Here is a 20,794-nt window from a genome sequence, read left to right on the forward strand (position 1 = left end):
ACCGGCATCGCAGAAGTTTTCAGCCGCTCTGGCGTGCGCAACCTTCGCGCTGAACAACACCCACGAAGCCGATCCCAGCAAACTGGTGAAACGTTCACCAGCTACATAGAGGACATCGTCGACCTCTGCCGGCGTGTCAACCCGACGATGACGGAGGCGGGCAAGGTACGTCATGTCATGAAAGGCATTTCCAACGATGCCTTTCATATGATCCTCTCCAAAAACCCAAGCACTGTCTCTCAGGTCATTGAGCTTTGCCAGAGTTTCGACGAGCTCTGCAGACAGCGCCTTCTCACGCGGCGCCCCCCTACGTCCGACGATACCCTCGCGAGCATGACCGCGGCTCCTGAGTTGGACTCCCTGCTTGGCCAGATAAAAGAGTTCGTCTATGCTGAGGTCGCTCGTCAGCTTTAGCTGCTGTCCTCAGCCACGCCACCACCTTCGCCTTTGCTGGCCAACCTTCGCCAGGTCATCCACGAGCAAGTGTGCGAAGCTCTCCCTTCTGCCCGCGAGATTCCACCTGTGCCGACTCCCGTTGCTTTTTCCGATGTGACTGCACCTCTCAGCTATGCTGAGGCTCTCGCGCGGCCACGACCTTTGCGCCATCCCCATCGGTCGTGACACTGCGTCCAGCTCCTGACTTCGTTCAGCCGCGGTAAAGCAGTGGACAATGGCGCACTCCTGAGATCCGACCAACATGTTTCGCGTGTGGTGTACCTGGCCACGTTGCACGATTTTGTCGTTGCCGCACAACGTGCTATCGCCGTAGCTTCGACGCCGCACCATACGTTTCTCCATACCCGTCATCCTCCACGTCTCAGAACCCCGGCCATATGTCTTCCTACTCGTACCGTGCCCTCTTGTTGACCGCCGTTCGCCATCGACTCGACGCCGCTCGCTTTCGCGGATGCGCCGTCGTCCTTCTTCGCCGGAACGGGAAAACTAATCGTCGCTGTTCCAGAGGCAAGAACTGCGTCACCCACGAAGAGACCAAAGCCTCGCCCTTCTCCGACTAATGTTATTGACGTATATGTAGACGGCATCGCTGCACTCGCCCTCGTTGACACTGGTGCCGCAGTTTCAGTTATTAGCGCCAAACTTTGCGTTCGTTCAGAAAAGTCACGACGCCACTGTTCAATGTGTCACTTCGTAATGCCAGCGCAGACCGCATTACACCTGCAGCTGCGTGTACTGTTAGCGTTGTGATCAACGGCCTCCTCTACATCGTCGAATTTTTGGTGCTGTGTTCTTGTTCCCACGATCTTAATTTGGGCTGGGACTTCCTTTCCGCTAATAAGGCCATCATCGACTGTTCTCTAGTGAAGTGGAATTTCAAATGCTGTGTAATATGCCCCACTGCTTGACGCTCGTGAACCTGAAGATAAAGTATTTGTTGCCGACGACGTTACAATTCCACCGCACTCATCTGCCCTTGCCACAGTGTCATGCAACATTGTTGCTGATTCCAGTGCACTTTTTACGCCATCTGCAATTTTCGCTCGTCGCAAATGTTCCCCGCTGCCTTTCGCTCTTTTGGACGTTCATGCCTGCGTCAGCAGATTGGTCGTCGCCAACCGATTATCCTGTCCCCTCACTTTGCTTCGTGGGGAGTGCATCGGCTGTGCCCAGTGTGTCGACCCTGCTGCCGTCATTGACATGCCAACTGGTCCCGTCGCTACTCATGAGGTCGCCGGAGTGACCTCTAACCCCGCGCAGCAGCCAACTTCGCCCGATGTTTTACATTGCTCCATCGCCGACATGTTGACTGTTTCTCAACGCACCCAGCTTCTACGTCTTTTCGACAAGTTCCGTTCGTCTTTCGACTGCCAGCATGTTCCCTTGGGCCGCACGTCAACGGTTTGTCATCGCATCGACACGGGTACCAGTGCGCCAGTGCGACAAAACCATATCACGTATCCGCGACAGAGCGCCGTGTTATCGACGACCAAGTAGGTGACATGCTCAAGGGCGACGTCATTCAGCCTTCGGACAGCTCCTGGGCATCTCCTGTTGTTCTTGGTAAGAAGAAGGATGGATCGATACGATTCTGTGTCGATTACCGTCGTCTTAACAAAATAACTCGTAAAGATGCTTACCCTCTTCTGAGATTTGACGACGCCCTTGACTGTCTCCAAGGCGCGAAGTTGACGCCTTGGAGACAGTCAACGCAGCGGCTATTGGCAAGTCGTCATGGTACCCGAAGACCAACCTAAAACGGCCTTTGTAACACCAGATGGCTTATATGGATTTCATGTCATGCCTTTCGGGCTTTGCAAAGCCCCCGAAACATTTGAGCGCATGATGGACAATCTTTTGCGTGGTCTTAAGTGGAAAACGTGCCTGTGCTAAGCAGATGTGGTTATTTTTTCACCCGATTTTCCCACCCATCTCTGTAGGCTGGAGGAAGTGTTGCAGTGGCTAACTGCCGCCGGCCTTCAGCTCAACCTGAAGAAATGCCACTTTGGCGAAAGGCAGCTCACCATCCTTGGCCATGTGGTATCTAAACACGGCATTCTTCCTGACGCCGCTAAGCACCGTGCAGTTGCTGATTTTCCCAAGCCTTCCTCCGTAACAGAACTTCGCAGCTTCCTTGGCCTGTGTTCTTACCTTCGCCGCTTCATTCGGAATTTTGCGTCCATCACCGCTCCCTTGAATCAGCTTCTAAGGAGCGACTTGAATGACTACGCCTGGTCGTCCGCTTGTGACGATGCCTTCCAAGAGTTGCGTCATCTACTGACCTCGCCACCTATACTGCATCACTTCGACCCGACAGCTCCGACCGGAGTACACACCGACGCCAGCGGTGTTGGACTCGGCGCTGTGCTCGCGCAGCGTAAATCTGGATTTGACGAGTACGTCGTTGCATACGCAAGCCGCACCCTCACCAAAGCCGAGAAGAATTATTCCGTTATGGAGGAGTGTTTGGCCATAATCTGGGCACTTGGTAAATTTCGACGCTACGTCTATGGCCGCCCTTCGACGTGATTACAGACCACGATGAACTTTGTTGGCTGTCCAGGTTGAATGACCCCTCAGTTCGATTAGCTCGCTGGGCTTTGTGGTTGCAGGATTTCAACGTGCGTGTTGTCTACAGGTCTGGCTGCCGCCACACCGATGCCGACGCGCTTGCCCGTTCGCCCGTGTCAACTGAAAGCGATGCCTGCCTCTCTGCCGTTGACCAAGTACTTTCGTTCCCAGCAGGCTGCGACATGGCTTCGGGGCAACGCAAGGATGCCTGGATCTTGTTCGCTTCCTTTCAAACCCGTCGAGTGTTCCTTCACCTACTCGAGCTTTGCGCCGTCAAGCATCTCACTTCCAAATTCGGGATGGACTTCTCTATCGCCGGAATTACGTCTCTGACGTCCGCAAGTGGTTGTTCATACCTCGACATCTTCGTGCTGAAATATGTTCTGCCTTCCACACTGACCCGCAGAGTGCACATGCGGGTGTCTTCAAGACGTACCCCCGCCTTCGCTCCAGGTTTGATTGGCGTGGCATGTACACCTTTGTCTGCAAGTAGATTCGGTCGCGCCCTCAGTGCCAACGCCGCATGGTTCCTGCTCAGCATGTCTCTGGTCCACTCCAACCAATCCCGTGTCCTGCCAGGCCCTATGATCGCATTGGCATTGACCTGTATGGACTCCTTCCGAGCACGGCTTCCGGGAACCGCTGGATAGTCGTCCCCATCGACCATTTGGCGCGATACGCAGAAACAGCCGCTCTGCCTGGTGCCACCGCCCGTAATATACAATACAATACAATACAATACAATACAATACAATACAATACAATACAATACAATACAATCTTTATTGTGCATAAGGAAAACAAAGTACATATAGCAGGCCTACCAAAGCCTCAGAGGGCTTGACAGGCAGTGCCTGACAGTCAGGTCACAGAAAATTGCACAGGGTTAAAAGCGGAGTTAGCTATTAGCGGGTCGGAACAAAATGTTGAACAGTTATACAAAATGGTACATCAAACATCGACAATTCTAAGTTGTTTCTTAATCTCACGCCTTGTGTTTGCTTCTAACACAGGCGTGAGATTCCAATATAGCATCCTTCCTCCTGAAAAACTTTGTTCCCCGTCACCGTGCATCTCGCGAAGTTTTGAGTGATAGAGGACGTGTCTTCCTCTCCGAAGTCGTAAACGTGCTCCTTGCTGAATGTCGCATTGTTCATCGCACCACCACCACCTACCATCCTGAAACTAATGGTCTGACGGAAAGATTTAATCGCACCCTTGGCGACATGCTCTCCAAATACGTCGCCTCTAATCACACTGATTGGGACCTCATTTTGCCATTCATCACGTTCACCTACAACGCTGCACCACAGGCGACCACAAACTTCTTCCCATTCTTCCTCTTGTATGGCCGCGAACCTTCGACTACCCTCGACACCATTCTTCCGTAGAGACCCGACTCATCCGAATGTACGCCCCTCTCCAAAGCTGCGCGCCACGCAGAAGCATGCCGTCAGCTCGCCCGTTCCTTTACAGCCGTCGACCAATGGAAACAAAAATCTAGACTTGACGATGATCATGAGCATTGTCACTTTCTTCCGGACTCCCTTGTCTGGTTTTGGGTTCCCGCCGTTCTTGCTGGACTCTCATCTAAGCTTGTCTCCAAATATCAAGAACCCTACCGTGTTGTAACGAAGACATCGCCTGTGAACTATATTGGCGAGCCTGTCATGCCACCTACGGACCAATGCTGTCGTAATCGTGAAACCGTCCACGTACAATACCTGAAGCCGTATTACGACCCCATGATTCTATGTTCACCATGAGTCGCCAGGATGGCTCCTTTTCCTGTGGGGGGTGATGTTAATGAAGAGGAATGCCCGGCGCCGCAACCGCATCGCCAGTCGCCCGGGAGGCGCGAGCTCGAGACTGCCTGAGATGCGCTGGTTGAGACACGCTGCCTGCTGCTCTCTTGTGCTGTATTCATTTTAGAGATTCAGTATTTTTCGCATAACTTAAAATCTCAAAGCTGGCAGTGATTCTATAATAACGAAAAGTTGGAATATTACGTCCCATTATACAGGCCCATTCTACCTACTCGTGGTCACCTGTAATGTTATTAGAAGCAGCCAGAGTATCCGGTATATTACACACGAAGTTTGTGCACGTTTTCATTATACTTATTGAGCATGCTTGTATGAGCAGCGTCATTCAGGGCTTTCCAATATCGCAAGGGTTCTCAGGAAAAAGATGCTTCTTGAAAATCCTTGAAGGCTATGCAGTTCTCATATGTAGCAATGCGATTTGTTCACGATGCTAGTAATTTTATCACCTGTTTTGGTAGCTGCGGGCACGAAAAAGTTAGACACCTAACCGCACCAAAATCCAGATATTATGAAAACACAGAATGTCGATCAAAAGAGTCTATTTGCCGCTGTGGCGGTTTGAAGGAAGGCGATAGAATAAACTAAACATAGTAGATAGGGAAGTAAACAATCCGCGCAATCGCTCTATCGCATTGTTTGACAAAAGAAATGAACGAAAAAATACGCTTAGAGTGATTCAGATATCAACACAGGAATGTTCAATTGTAGAAATTACACTTCACCGCTACAGAGTAGCAAAGTTGCCCTGAAAAGTGGGACCGATATTTCCGACCGTCCAACAAAGGGTGAAGTGCTCAACTATGCACACAGTGTGTACCGCAACACTTGCTTTGTTCACCGCAGTAATGCGATTCTGTAATGAAGACACAACTACGACAAATTGTCTGCATTTCTACCGCAGCAAGCAACGACAAAAGTGAAACATCTTCAACCGAGCCAAAAATAAGCCAAGCGTGTTCCGGACGGTATGCACCGGCATGCCGCTGGAAAAAGGGGGTCCATACCTCGCGGTTCAATATCCACAGACATGGCATGCGCTTCAGCGTAGCCATCAATTTGCGGTTAAGCAAACGACGCTTTTGCATTTTCTGCTCCTCATCAGCATCTTCCAGGCAGCAAGGGAGCACCTTGTAAACCAGCACGACAAGGGCCACGTCTCGTTGATCAGTCAATGCCTAAAATTTAAAAGAAAGCACAACCATCAGCGCTTAATGTTTAGAACTTTGTGATTTCAGTAGACTTACCTTGATGTTGTCGCATATTTCTTGTGGATCCATGTTGCTTTCAACGTCATTTCCGCCAACATAAATAAAGAACGGCGAAATTGACACGCTGGAGGCGCATCGTGGAGACCGCTCTCGCGACCCACGCTGCAATGTAGCCAGCAAAACTGAATGTGCAGGTTTTAATAGAATCATTTAGGCGCAGGCGCGACATATTTGAGAATTTAACCTGACTGTCGCTGGCAATGACACCGCGCAAGGACGGCATGACTAAACACGATCAAGCGAGGGTTAACAAGACCACGTGAATGTCGACCTAGGCGAGCCGGCAGAAACCACAGGGATTCAGCAGCAGCACCTAGCAGCATCTTTCCCTAGGCGTACAAGTACCTATCTGGGGGCAGGGAGTACACCCCTGGCCCACTTCATACCCGGTTTCGCTCCAAACCGGTACAGCCGGCCTGCTCCCGTTTAGTGAGTGCGGTGGCCAATGTTGCCTACCGAGCCTGGCGGGCCAAGGAAGATGATGCCCGAGGGGGCGTCAGTTGTTTGTCACAAACGTACAGAAATCTAATTGAGCCACTGATAAAGCATGTTTGGAATAGCACACACACCGGTGCCCACACGCCTGAAGAGATGTTTTTAGAATGAACTGAATATACAACCCTGAACGCATTGCATGTCACGTAAACAGATTAGCAAACGCAGTTGGGATAGAGAGTATGAAATGAAAATGAACTGTGTAAAGTGCGCAATTATCAAAACTTCTTACAGTTTGTATGCAGATATATTATCCTAAACATGTTTCAACGTAAATTAAAGCACACGTTTTCAACGCCCAGCAGCGTTACTTAGCCTGTGAAACCACACTGGTGAAGTTGCATGAGAAAAGTATCAGTCCATTTTTGTGTCAGGTGTGCTCCAGTTCTTTTAATACAAAATTGCATTTGCAAATTTTGCGAGACGGATGTGCAACATTTAATGCATATCCAAAACAGGATTACTGTTGCAATACAGCTTATTTACAAAGGCAAAACAAAGCACTTTCAGGACTGTGGATACTAACTGCAACTCTAACATGTCCGGCTGAGTTTATGAATGCCATAAATTAGACACTACCAACGTAATTTCATTAAAACTTCTTTCTGGGCTAGTTGCTGCATACTTGATTTGAAAATTATAGCGCTAACACATGCATCCAAGAGCAGTTTAACCTGTGTAGCCTTCAGCACGCCACAGCAAAGAAGACTATCAGCAACAGCCTTCATATGATAGTGTTTGGAGTCTGATTCAAACCGCAATACACTGTTCAAAATAAAAGTTTAGAGTTTTATTGTTTCATTAAGAAAAAAGACAGTGTCTTGGTCATTCCGCCACAGTTAACGGATAAACTTGTACCAGCTACATTGAGTCAAAGAAAAAACTGCTAAGAGATTTATTAGCAACGGGCGCGAACGGGTAGCCGTCACAAGCGTTCGGCGAAAGACAGCAACCACGAGCTCATGCCGGTAGCGATGGTGCTGTGGCGCAGGCGGCTACTCTTCTTCGTTACAATCGCCCTCCGCAGAAAAAGGCGCCATCCTGGCGGCTTAAGGCGAAGAGACTACTATTGGGTCGTAGTGCGGCTTAATGCGAGAGACGTGGACAAGTTCGCGGCCGCGATGGCGTAAGTCCGTCGATGGCGTGAGGGGCTCTACGATGTAATTGACGGAGGACGTTTGCTCGAGAACGCGGTAGGGTCCTAGGTACTTTGCGACAAGTTTTGAGGAGAGGCCGGGTGTAGTAGCGGGTACCCGAAGCCATACGAGAGAGCCAGGCAAAAAAGTTGGTGCAGAACGGCCGGCAGGTTGACGGGATTGCTGCTGCCACTGGTCCTCGGTGGAAAAAGAGCGGGCAAGCTGGCGGCATTCCTCGGCATGACGAGCAGCTTCAGATAGCGGAGTACTTTCGGACGCGTCAGGTGTATATGACAGAATGGTATCGAGACAAGCACGTATCGGGGGGGGCCCGGGCCCGGGGGGGCCCGGGCCCCCCCCCGAAATCAAGTGGCATACCCCCCCCCCCCCCTCCCCACCCACGCCACCACTCCTCACACATTCCTAAAGCGCCGCCAGATCAATGTTGAGACTTCGCAGCTGTTCATCGGTCAGCATTATGCTGCCTTTTTCACTCCTTTTAGATGGCGGTAGTTATCGGCATCTCTTGTAATGTGAAGGACAGTTTTCTCGTAGATTCCGCACCCGCGCGATTAACTCGAGATGCGTTCAGTTGTCACCATCTGTTCAACCGTCACGCGCATAGCTGTTGCTTTTGTTAGTTCAACCTTCTTTGTTTAGGCTGATTCTGGGACCAGGAGAGGGACGCGGCTGTTACTCAGCTGGTCTGTACTCTCATGGAACGAGTTGCGGCCGGAGAAAATGCCAATTGCGTTCAACTTATCCCTTTGCTTCTTTGTTTCCCTGAGTTACGGCTCGCCGCGACGCTGGCAGATGCCCGGAACCATATACACGTGATATGGGTTAGCTAAGGTGGGAAATAAAATAATGTGAAAGAGCGTCCATCATGGAACCCTGCAATAACCCTTATACCCATAAACAAGATGACTGTCGCCCGTTACCTCGTCTGTTTTTCCCTAACAGTATAGCAGTTTTCGTGCAATATTGGCAACTGGAAACAAAAATCGAAAGGAGTTGAGAAATTAAGCGATCTACTAAGGGAGAGAGCCAAGGCAACAACCAAACTGTAAGCAAAAGCGAATAATAAAAAAGTTAACCGCTGTTAATGAGAATATTTATGGATCAACATCTTTTTATTTAAAAAGGAAGTAGAGAAAACGCCGCCGGAAGTGGAGAACAATTACTTGTTTTGAATGACGCTTCTACAGTAATCGGTCGAACCACCTCACGTAGCCACTTCTCTGCTGTGCTTATGTGGGCGTTTTTCTAACCTTTCGTAGTGAGCGCAGTACGTCTAGAATCGCAGAGTCCTGCGCTCTACGTGGTTGTACGGGACTGGCGGCCGCACAGAGTTACGCAATTCGCGGAACTGTCAAAACTGATCAACAAGGCGAAAATAACTTATATTCGAAACTATAACATGAGAAAGACTGAAGAAGCCGTAAAAAATGAACGCAGCCTAAAATCAGTAAAAAAAAAACCTGGCATAGGACAAACCATGATGTATGCACTAAAAGATAAGAAGGATAACATCATCAGCAATCTCGAAGATATAGTAAAAGCAGCGGAAAAATTCTAAGCTGACTTGTATACAGTACCCAGAGAAGTCACGATAGTTCACTTAGAAACAGTAATGAACAGGATACAGAAACTCTCCTATAACTAGCGATGAGGTCAGAGGGGCCCTGCAAGACATGAAACAATGAAGAGCGGGAGGATAAGGTGGAATAACAGTCGATTTAATCAAAGATGGAGGAGACATAATGCTTGGAAAACTGGCGGCTCTTTATACGAAGTGTCTATCGACTGCAAGGGTCCCAGAAAACTGGAAGAATGCACACATTATACTAATCCACAAAAAAAGGAGACGTTAAAGAATTGAACAATTATGGGACCATTAGCTTGCTCCCAGTATTATATAAAATATTTACCAAAATATTCTCCAATAGAATAAGGTTAACACTGGATTTTGTCAACCAAGGGAACAGGCTGGCTTCAGGAAGAGATACTTTACAATGGATCACATCCATGTCATCAATCAGGTTATCGCGAAATCTGCAGAGTACAATAAGCCTCTCTATGTGGCTTATATAGATTACGAAAAGGCATTTGATTCAGTAGAGATACCAGCAATCGTAGAGGCACTGCGTAATCAAGGAGTACAGAACGCTTACGTAAAAAGCTTGGAAAATATTGCTACATGCGTGAGGTATTTGTTTGTTTGAACGAGGCGCGTAGGCGCCATCACTTCAAAAAAGAGGAGGAAGAACAAACTGGGCTCGCGCTGTGAATCTAACCGGTCAGCGCTGCAACCGTTGTTGTAAATATATTCTGTAAATAGTTTCTCGTCTTACTGACTCGTCCTTCGCGTAAGAATATCTAGAGGTTCTACAGCTACCTTGATTCTACACAAGAAAAGCAGGGAGATACCTATAGAGAAAGGGGTCAGACAGGGAGACAATTTCTCCAAAGCTATTCACTGCGTGCTTAGAAGAATTCAAGCTATTAAACTGGAAAGGCTTAGGAGTAAAGATCGACGGCAGATATCTCAGCAACCTTAGGTTTGCCGATGACATTGTTCTATTGAACAACAATGCAGACGAGTTACAACAAATGATTGGAGACCTTAACAGAGAGAGTGTAAGAGTGGGGTTGAATATTATTATGCAGAAGATGAAGATAATGATAAATAGCCAGGAAAAGGAACAAGATATCATGATGGCCAGTCGGCCACTAGAGACTGTGAAGGAGTACGTTTACCTAGGTCAATTAATCAGAGGGAACCCTAATCATGACAAGGAAATTCACAGAATTAAATTAGGTTCGATCGCATACGGCAGACATTGCCAGCTCCTGACTGGAAGCTTACCATTATTATTGAAAAGTAAGGTGTGCAATCAGTGCATTTTGCCAGTGCAATATGTCCAGTGCCAATGCACTGGACATATTGTACTGTGCATTTCCAGTGCGTTTTGCCAGTGCATATGGGGCAGAGACGTGAGACCAAGTTAAGGACCACGCAAAGAGCGATCGAACGAAGATTGCTAGGCATAACATTAAGAAAGAGAGTGGTTTGGATCAGAGAGCGAACGGGCATAGACGATATTATAATTGACATCAAGAGGAAAAAATGTAGCTGGGCAGGTCATGTAATGCGCCGGTTAGATAACCGTTGGACCATTAAGTTTACAGAATGGGTACCAAAAGAAGGGAAACGCAATCGAGGACGACAAAACACTAGGTGGAGCGATGAAATTAGGAAATTCGCGGGCGCTAGTTGGAATCGGTTGGCGCAGGACAGGGGTAATTAGAGATCGCTGGGAGAAGCCTTCGTCCTGCAGTGAACATGGCGAAGACGAAGACGAAGAAGTGCGGAGCGGTTGATCTTGTTCTGTGGTTCTTCAAAGTTGTGCGCCTTCTGCATATCCGGAGCTTCCCCGAAGACGTCGTCCTCCAGAATGGAGGACGGAGGACCTCCGCGCCCTCATGGCAAGGCGAGTCCCGCGGCGGTAGCCCTGTCCGTGGGAAACCGCGACATCACCGACTGTAGGCTTCCCGATTCATCTGACAGCTCAACAGCGGCAGAGATGGACTCGGACAGTGATTACACGCTAGTCCAATCGCGCCACTTGAAGCGCAAGCTTCGCCGGACGTCAGCAGGCAGTGATTCTACTCATAACAGCAGATGTGACGAACGGGTCTTCTCCGTGGGCTACACCCCAACAACGGAAGGTACGAATATGAATTCGTTGAATAGACAATCACTGACCAAATACTTCGATCGAATAGCCTCAGGACATGTGAGAGAGATCCGCATTAATGCTCGGAAGAACATTCTGACGGTGGACGTGAATTCTCAGGCAGTATTGGAGGCTTTGAAAGGCATTCAAGTGGTTGGCAACATCCCAATTCGCTCATTCCTAGCGTACGGCAAAGATACCTGCACTGGTGTGATATCGGATGTGGACATTGACATAAAGGAGGACGACCTGCGATCTCTATTATCGTCGACAGTGCGAATCCTCGACATCCACCGATTCGGCCGCTCCCGGTGCATCAAGTTGGTGTTCGAGTCAGAATCTTTGCCAGCATCGGTCAAAGTAGGTTATGTGAGGCACTCAGTGCGTCCATATGTACCACGACCGTTACAGTGTCACAAGTGTTTCAAACTGGGCCACGTGAGTGCTGTGTGTAAGAATCCTACGTCGTGCCGAAGATGTGGTGGTGCTCATCAGGTAGACTCCTGTGAGACTGACGCCATGAAATGTGCAAATTGCTCCGGAGCCCATGAGGCGACATCCAAGGACTGCCCCAAAATGGTAGAGGAGAGGCAAATTCTGAGAAAAATGGTGAGAGAGAACTCCACGCACAAGGAGGCTGCCGATTCCGTCCGCAAGAAAAGGCGCCGGTTGCGGCAAAGGCGTCGCCGCTCCCAGAGCAAGCCTCGGGGTAAAGAGGCACTTCCTTTGAGTACTTGGATGCAAACCGTGCCACAGAGAGAGCAAGGCCGGCACACACAAGATGCGCCTCCCCCAGTATCTCCGCGCCCGTCAAGGAATGAGGCGTCATCCAACGTGCGTCCAACCTCTTCTGCTATTGAGTGGCCTTCGCTACCACTGAGGGCTTCCGGAGGAGATACTCCTTCGGCGCTCCCCAAGTGCCGGGAGGGTACTGAAAGGCTTGGAAATGAAAAGGTGATAGACATGCTTAAACAGCTAGTAAACACTATGCGTATATTACTCTCCGGATTGGCAACGCCAACTGCACTGTCGGTCGTGAAGGCGTTAGATGCTATGGAGCCGCTATTAGCGGCTCTAAAATAAGGGTATTAATCATGGCTCTCACGATAAAACACTGGACATTGGAACAGAAGATGCATCATTCTGTTATAATGCAATGGAATGCTCGAGGTCTATGCGGCCGCATGTCTGACTTTAGGCAACGAGTATTCAAATACCGCTTCCCAGTGATCGTGATATGCGAGCCAAATCTCACGTCGGAATTTCGCCTTTCCGGATACGTTAAGCTCTGGTCACGTGAAGATGGACCCAAGAGCAAAGTGTTAATGTGTATACGCAGTGACATGACGTTTGTGCGGAACGCGATCACTCCACATGACAGCAATGAATATGTGTGTGTGACACTAAAACATAAACTACATGTGTTTTCGATCATCGGCGCCTACATACCTCCTAGACAAGGACTTGAACTATCTTATCTATCCACTGTATTACAAAGCTCCCCAGGCCCTCATGTTGTTATTGGAGACTTCAATGCTCATCATCCTTACTGGGGAAGTGCCGCAATGAACTGTCGGGGTAGGAACTTGATGGACTTCATAGACAGTGAAGGTCTGGCTGTCATCAACGATGGATCTCCAACTTACATCCACGGCACTACCTACGGAAGTTGCTTAGACCTCACTATTGTATCTCGGAGCCTCCTGCCCTTAGTCAACTGGTGCTTGGACATAGAAACGCATGGGAGCGATCATATACCAACATATGTACAGATGAAGTGGTTTGTGCAATCAACTCCACCTGCTGTACGCTGCACTGATTGGTCCACATTCTCTACATCTGTCGAAGAGTACTGCGGAGACATCACTTCACCATCTGATATAGAAGACATTATTGTATCATCAATGCAGAATACAACTAAGCTCATCTGTGTACCTACATCCAGAACGGCGATTGATATTGAATATGAACGACTCCGAGCGATCCGTCGTAGAGCGGAAAGGAAGGTTAGGCGAACTCAATCGTCATTAGACCTTGTCTTATATCGACGAGCTCAACGAAAAATACGGCGTCACCTTCAAAAAATGGGAAAACAACGGTGGAGGACCTTCTGTTCGTCTCTGGATCCTCGAAAGCCACTTTCTAGGATCTGGCAGGTAGTACCAAGCCTTCGTGCCCCTCCTCAGCAAAAACATCCTTTCCGTGCTCTAGCACTTCACCAATGTCTGACGGAAGTGCAGGTTGCCGAAGACTTCTGTAAGAGAGTCACCCGTACTGATGTTACAGCATGTCCAACATTGGATCGACCCGTGCTACCTCCTAAAGATGACCGTCTTGACCTTCCTTTCACGATGCCGGAATTGGAAGCTGCACTAGCTGCGTCTAGACGATCTTCTGCCCCTGGACCTGACGGTATTTCGTATACTGCTCTGTGCCACCTTGGGATGGAAGGTCGGAAAGTCCTGCTGTCATACTATAACGCCACGTGGTCAACCAGTACAGTCCCGAAGCAGTGGAAAACCAGCCGTTTGGTGGCCCTCCTAAAGCCAGGAAAATCGCCTTACGAAATGTCATCTTACCGGCCAGTAGCTTTAGCTAGCTGTGTCGGTAAGGTGATGGAACAGATGGTACTCACTAGACTAGAATGGTTCATGGAAAAGAATGAGCTTTATCCTGAAATGATGACCGGATTTAGACGTGGCCGGTCTGCAACAGATGGGGTCATTGATCTCGTGTCCACGATCGAACAGGAAAAAAAGCGCCACCGACTTGTAGGAGCAGTTTTCTTAGACATAAAAGGAGCTTATGACAATGTACTGCACGAAGCCATTCTTGATGCCCTCAGTAATCTAGGCATCGGCGGCCGTCTCTACATGTGGATTGCAAATTACCTAGATGGTCGTACAGTCTTCATGTCCACGAATGCTGGCGAAACGACAAGACACGCTGTGGTCTGTGGAGTGCCTCAAGGAGGAGTTCTCAGCCCGACCCTTTTCAATGTTGCCCTTATTGGCCTTGCGGAAATAATTCCTGATACAGTACGCATCAGTACCTACGCAGACGACATATGCATATGGGCATCCGCAGTCACGCGACCACAAATTCGTGCCAGATTGCAGCGAGCTGTTTCTTTAACGTCTCAGTACCTGCAGTGCCAAGGACTGCAACTGGCCCCAGACAAGTGCGCTGCGATAGCGTTCACACGGAAGCTTATGTGTTGGTATCCAATTATGATCAATGGAAATGCCATCCCATATGTCACCCACCACAAATACCTCGGCGTTGTCATTGACCGCGGTGTTTCATGGTCGAAACATGTGGCAATGTTGAAGAAAAAATTAACTGGGCTTGCTCAAGTTTTTCGCTTTCTGGCCGGTATGAAATGGGGTCCATCTGAGCATTCGCTACTCCGGCTGTACCAGGCTCTCTACGTCGGATACATTCGGTATAGCCTGCCAGTTTTATCAAGTATGAGCCCGTCATGTTTGCGTACGCTCGAAAGTGCCCAGGCGCAGATGCTGAAAACATGTCTCGGTGTTCCACGTTGCACCTCAACCTACGGAACAATTGAGGAGGTTCGCCTCACCCCTTTACCTGTCTATCTACGATGCGAACCTCTTCGAGTATTCCTGCGACTGCTTTGCCGTCACGGACGTCATCCCTTATCGAAACTACCCGATATACGGCCGGACTCCACTTTTTCAAGAGCCGTTAAATGCCAAGCATCTGCCATACCAGCATGCTTTGCCCCGGCTGACCTTCCACATATGCCCCCATGGGTAATGTCCAAAATGCCGGTACGTCTATCTATTCCCGGAATTTCTAAAAAATCGCGAATACCTACCGTCGGCCTCAGACATTTATCACTTGAATATATGTCGAAAGAATATGACTCCGCGGTGAGCGTGTATACAGACGGCTCGGTCTCATCGTATGCGTCTGGTGCGGCTTTCGTCGTGCCTGCGCATCAAGTCATTCGACGGTTTCGTCTGCATAACAAGACGACTACAACATCTACGGAATTAGTGGCAATAAGGGAGGCCGTTAAATATATTGTGCGACAGCCTCCTCAAATATGGACAGTTTTCAGTGACGCAAAATCGGCTCTTCAACTACTTAGAGTGGTGTTGAAAGAAAGCGCTTATAGAGTGTTGGCTCTTCAAACTGCCGAGCTCTACACTTTAGCGCAAGATAACGGCCACCACATCACATTTCAGTGGATCCCTAGTCACTGTGGTATACAGGGCAACGAACTGGCCGACGCCGAAGCGAAGAAAGCACTCGAAGAACGAGAGTCCCTGCTTTCAATTCCCTTTTCAAGAGCGGACGCCAACTGTCTCCTCTCCAGTGTCATCCGAAAATTGACAGCAAAGCACTGGGACAATCCAGATAATCGCCACAGACGACTCCAGAGATTGGACCCCACCATGAATTTTAGGCTACCACCGAAAATTCAACGAAGTGATGCCAGTCTTCTGCACAGACTAAGGCTGGGGGTAGCGTTTACGCGCGGATACGTGCACCTCATGCGACGCACCGAGTCTCCACACTCCACAGGTATGCAATGTGACTGAGACTATAGGTCATGTGCTTTGTGACTGCCCTAAGTTTGTGGAAGAGCGTGATAGGTTGGTCAAGGACCTTACGCGTCTCGACAGCGCACCGTTGTCGGAGGATATTATTTTAGGCTCTTGGCCAGACGCTCAGTCGAGTTTTAAGGCCATCAAGGCATTACTGAACTTTTTAAAAATTACGGGCCTGGACTGCAGACTTTGAGCATGCCCAATTGCTTGCCATATTTTCTACATCTTCCTTCTATCGTCATCGTCACCCATCATGCACCTCTTTCTTCCCTCTTTCTTTCCCACTTCCCCTTCCCCCAATGCCGAGTAGCTGGCTAGAGGAATATACCTCAGGCCGACCTCTCGGCATTTCGTGTCATTAAACTTCTTTCTCTCTCTCTCTCTCTCTGCAGTGAACATAAAACAGGCTGATGATGATGATGGAGGTGGTGGGCCCCCCCCGAAAAAAAATCCTGGGTACGTGCCTGTATCGAGAGTAGTAGAAGGTTCTCGTCCGTATAGGAGAAAGTAAGGGGAAAAACCAGTAGTTGCTTGGGCCGCAGTATTGTACGCATACGTCACGAAAGGGAGGACTTGGTCCCAGTTTGAATGATCAGAGGTGACGTACATGGAGAGCATATCACCAAGAGTACGGTTGAAGCGCTCGGTCATGCCGTTACTTTGCGGATGGTACGCTGTACTGGTGCGGTGAACGATTCGGCATTCGTAGAGTAGTGCCTTCAAAGCATCGGAAAGAAAGGCACGGCCTCTATCGCTCAGAAGTTCGCGAGGGGCACCGTGGCGAAGCACTAAATGTCGTAACAGAAACGAGGCAACGTCGCGGGCGGTGGTAGACAGCAGAGCAGCTGTTTCAGCATAGCGGGTCAAGTGACCCACTGCAACAATAATCCAGCGGTTGCCTGCTGGAGTGGAGGGTTGCGGTCCGTAGATGTCTATACCAACACGATCAAAGGGCCGACTAGGGCAGGGAAGGGGTTGTGACGGGTAGACTTGTCCGGGAGGTAATTTTCGGCGTTGGCACTGAGCGCAGGAGCGAATGAACTTTCTGACGTAGTTATACATGCCGCGCCAATAAAATCGGATGCGTAGTCGAGCATAGGTCTTGAAGAGGCCGGCATGTGCGCACTGAGGATCTGCGTGGAAAGCGTCGCAGATAAGGTCATGGAGATGGCGGGGTATCACGAGAAGCCACTTGCGACCGTCAGAGAGGTAATTACGACGATAAAGAAGGCCGTCGCGAATGCAGAAGTGGGTAGCCTGGCGGCGAAGAGCGCGAGATGGTGAAGAGGTGGATGGATCAGAAAGGATGCTGATGAGAGCACTGATCCAGGGATCCTTGCGCTGCTCCGACGGCATGTTGCGCAGTGCATGAGATGGAACTGTGGGCTCAAGGGCGGATAGGCAAGCGCAGTCATCGGAGACCGGTGAGCGAGAAAGGGCGTCAGCGTCCGTGTGTTTGCGGCCGGAACGGTAGAGAACGCGAATGTCATACTCCTGTAGCTTAGGGGCCTAGCGAGCAAGTCGGCCAGATGGGTCCTTAAGGGTAGACAGCCAACAAAGGGCGTGATGGTCAGTGACGACATCGAAAGGGTGACCATACAAATAAGGACGGAATTTTCCAAGGGCCCAAATAATGGTTAAACACTCTTTCTCTGTAACAGAGTAATTAGCCTCGGCCTTTGTCAGAGTTCGGCTCGCGTAGGCAACGACATATTCATCAAACCCCGATTTTCGTTGCGCGAGTACGGCGCCAAGTCCGACGCCGCTGGCATCGGTGTGGACCTCTGTGGGCGCTGCAGGATCGAAGTGGCGGAGGACAGGTGGCGAGGTTAGCAGGCGGCGTAATTTCGTGAAGGCGTCATCACAGGCGGGCGACCAAGCGGAAAGTTCTTTGTCGCCACTTAGAAGGGCTGTCAGAGGTGCACTTATGGAAGCGAAATTTCGAATGAAACGTCGGAAGTATGAGCATAAACCAAGGAAACTTTGAAGCTAATTTAACTTCTTTGGTTGCGGAAAGTCGGTGACAGTGCGGAGCTTGGCTGGATCCGGAAGGACGCCGTCTCGTGATACAACATGACCAAGAATAGTGAGCTTTCGGGCGCCGAAACGACATTTTTTAAAGTTAAGTTGAAGTCCCGCGTCAGTAAGGCATTTCAGAACTTGCTCGAGACGGCTGAGATGGGTTCGGAAATCAGCGGAAAAGACAACTACGTCATCCAAGTAGCATAAACATGTGTTCCATTTGAGGCCGCGTAAAATATCCATCATTCTCTTAAAAGTGGCTGGAGCGTTGCCCAGGCCGAAAGGCATTACGATGAATTCGTACAATCCGTCAGGTGTTACAAATGCTGTTTTAGGTCGATCAGATGGTGCCAAGGGGACTTGCCAGTATCCGGAACGTAAATCCAGCGAAGAAAAGAAATCAGCTCCCTGCAAACTGTCGAGGGCGTCGTCGATGCGCGGTAACGGGTAAACGTCCTTGCGCGTTATCTTGTTCAGACGTCGGTAGTCGACGCAGAATTGAATAGAGCCATCCTTTTTCTTAACGAGGACGAGCGGTGATGCCCAGGGACTGTTGGAAGGCTGCACAACGCCACGCTTGCGCATGTCAGCAACCTGGTGGTCAATGGCACGGCGCTCAGAGGCGGATACTCGGTAAGGGCGCTGCCGTAAAGGTGCATGACTGCCGGTATCTATCTGGTGAAAAACGGTCGATGTGCGGCCCAAACCGGAAGCATGGCTGTCGAAAGAAGCGCTGAACCTCTGCAGGAGAGCAATAAGCTGGCTTCGTTCTGAAGATGACGTGCCATCGTCGATGGAGCAGTGGAAAGCGTCGAGGAGTGACTGATCAACCGCAGAGTCACAAGTGCGCCAAGGCCCGCAGAAGTAGAAACGGCAGGAGCGTCAAAGATGCAAAAGGTGCCGACCGGTTGAACAAGGCCTAGGCACTCACCATGATATAAAGCTAAAGGGCAGGCTGTGGGATTGTCGACGACCATTTTCGTGACGCCACTGCCAAGAGTAAGGAGAGCAAAGGGCAGCGGAGAACATCGGCGGCGAATGAACAGCTCAGAGGGCGTAAAGAGAACAGTGGCATCAGAAATAGCGGCGCACGACACAGGCACAAGCAGGGAAGAGCGTGGAGGGACGGAATTGTCTTCGGAAACAAACATTTTAACACTGGAAGGGTCGTTTTCGATAATCTCGACGTCGGGAAGTGCAGAAAGTTCGAGTTCGGCGTGACAACAGTCAATAACAGCGTTGTTATTTGCAAGGAAGTCCCAGCCTAATATGATGTCATGGGAACACGTGGACAGCACGACGAATTCGACGGCATACAGTAGACCTTGAATGAAGACGCGAGCAGTACAGGCAGCGAGAGGCGTTATATTTTGAGCGTTCGCGGTTCGAAGGGAGAAGTCGGAGAGAGGCGTCAAAACCTTTCGTAGTGTGCGGCACAGAGTTCGGCGGAAATTACGGATACGGCGGCTCCTGTATCTATAAGTGCCAGGACGGCGATTCCTTCGACAGAGACTTCAATTACGTTGGCTGGAGAGGGATGGGGACTTGGGCATTGCGACGTGGACGCAGTTCATGCCTCGGGAACTGCCGCCATCAGTTTTCCTGCTCGGTGGACACGGGACGGCGCCGCATCGGAGAAAGCGAGCGACGACGGGGAGATGGTGAGCGGCGAGTAGAGGCGGTTGGGCGGTCAGGGGAAAAGGAAGAAGTAGGAAGGCTGGAAGGCGACGAGGAAAACGGAGCGGGGAAAGGTGGCGCTCGCCGGATGTTCTGAAGAGGAAGCATGCAACGACGACAATGGCGCGCCACGTGACCAGCACCACCGCAAGCAAAACAAATTGGGCGGTCATCGAAGGTGCGCCACTGGTGGGGGTAAGGTCAGAGTCGCGGTTGAGGATTCGGAAAATGCTGTCGGTCGGGCAGTGGCATAGGAGGAAAATGCCGTCGGTCGTGAAGCGGCATAGATGGCGGCAAAAATGTCGGTGGTCGATACATAGAGGGCGGCAGGGGCGTTTGTGGACGAGACCGGGAAACTGCTTCAGCGAGTGAGAGGAGCCGTGACTGGTGTCTGCTCAACGGCTGGAGGAACGGCTTGAGATACTTGTTCTTGAATGAAGTTGCGGATCGTAGGATGCAAAGCAGGTGGTGGTTCCTATACAGAAGATATCAAAGATAGCTGGCGGGCGACCTCTGCGCGAATTCCTGCTTTTAACGAAGAGAGCAGCATGGTTGTCGTCGACTCCAAGGCTTGATAGAAAGTCGGCGGGCAGGGTGGGACATCGGGTGTGAAGCCGTTGCCTGCATAACTCGTTGTAACTCTGGCACAATTCTATCACTTCAGCGACAGTATGAGGACTCTTCGATAATAACATTTGAAATGCGTCGTCCTGAATACCCTTCATTATATGTTTGATCTTCTCCTCCTCTGACATCGACGCATTCACCCGTTTGCAAAGGTCGACAATGTCCTCAATGTAGCTCGTGAAGTTTTCTGCGGCCTCTTGGGATCGTGTGCGCAAACGTTGTTCTGCACGAAGCTTTCTTACTGCAGGCCGACCGAAAACTTGGGTAAAGTTGTTCTTGAAGACCAACCACGAAGTGAGGTCGGCTTCATGGTTTAGAAACCATAGTTTCGCAACGTCCGTAAGGTAGAATGTGACGTTTGTCAACTTGGTAACGTCGTCCCAGTGGTTATGG

The sequence above is a fragment of the Dermacentor albipictus genome, chromosome 7 (genome assembly GCF_038994185.2).
Source record: "Dermacentor albipictus isolate Rhodes 1998 colony chromosome 7, USDA_Dalb.pri_finalv2, whole genome shotgun sequence".
Classification (NCBI taxonomy): domain Eukaryota; kingdom Metazoa; phylum Arthropoda; class Arachnida; order Ixodida; family Ixodidae; genus Dermacentor; species Dermacentor albipictus.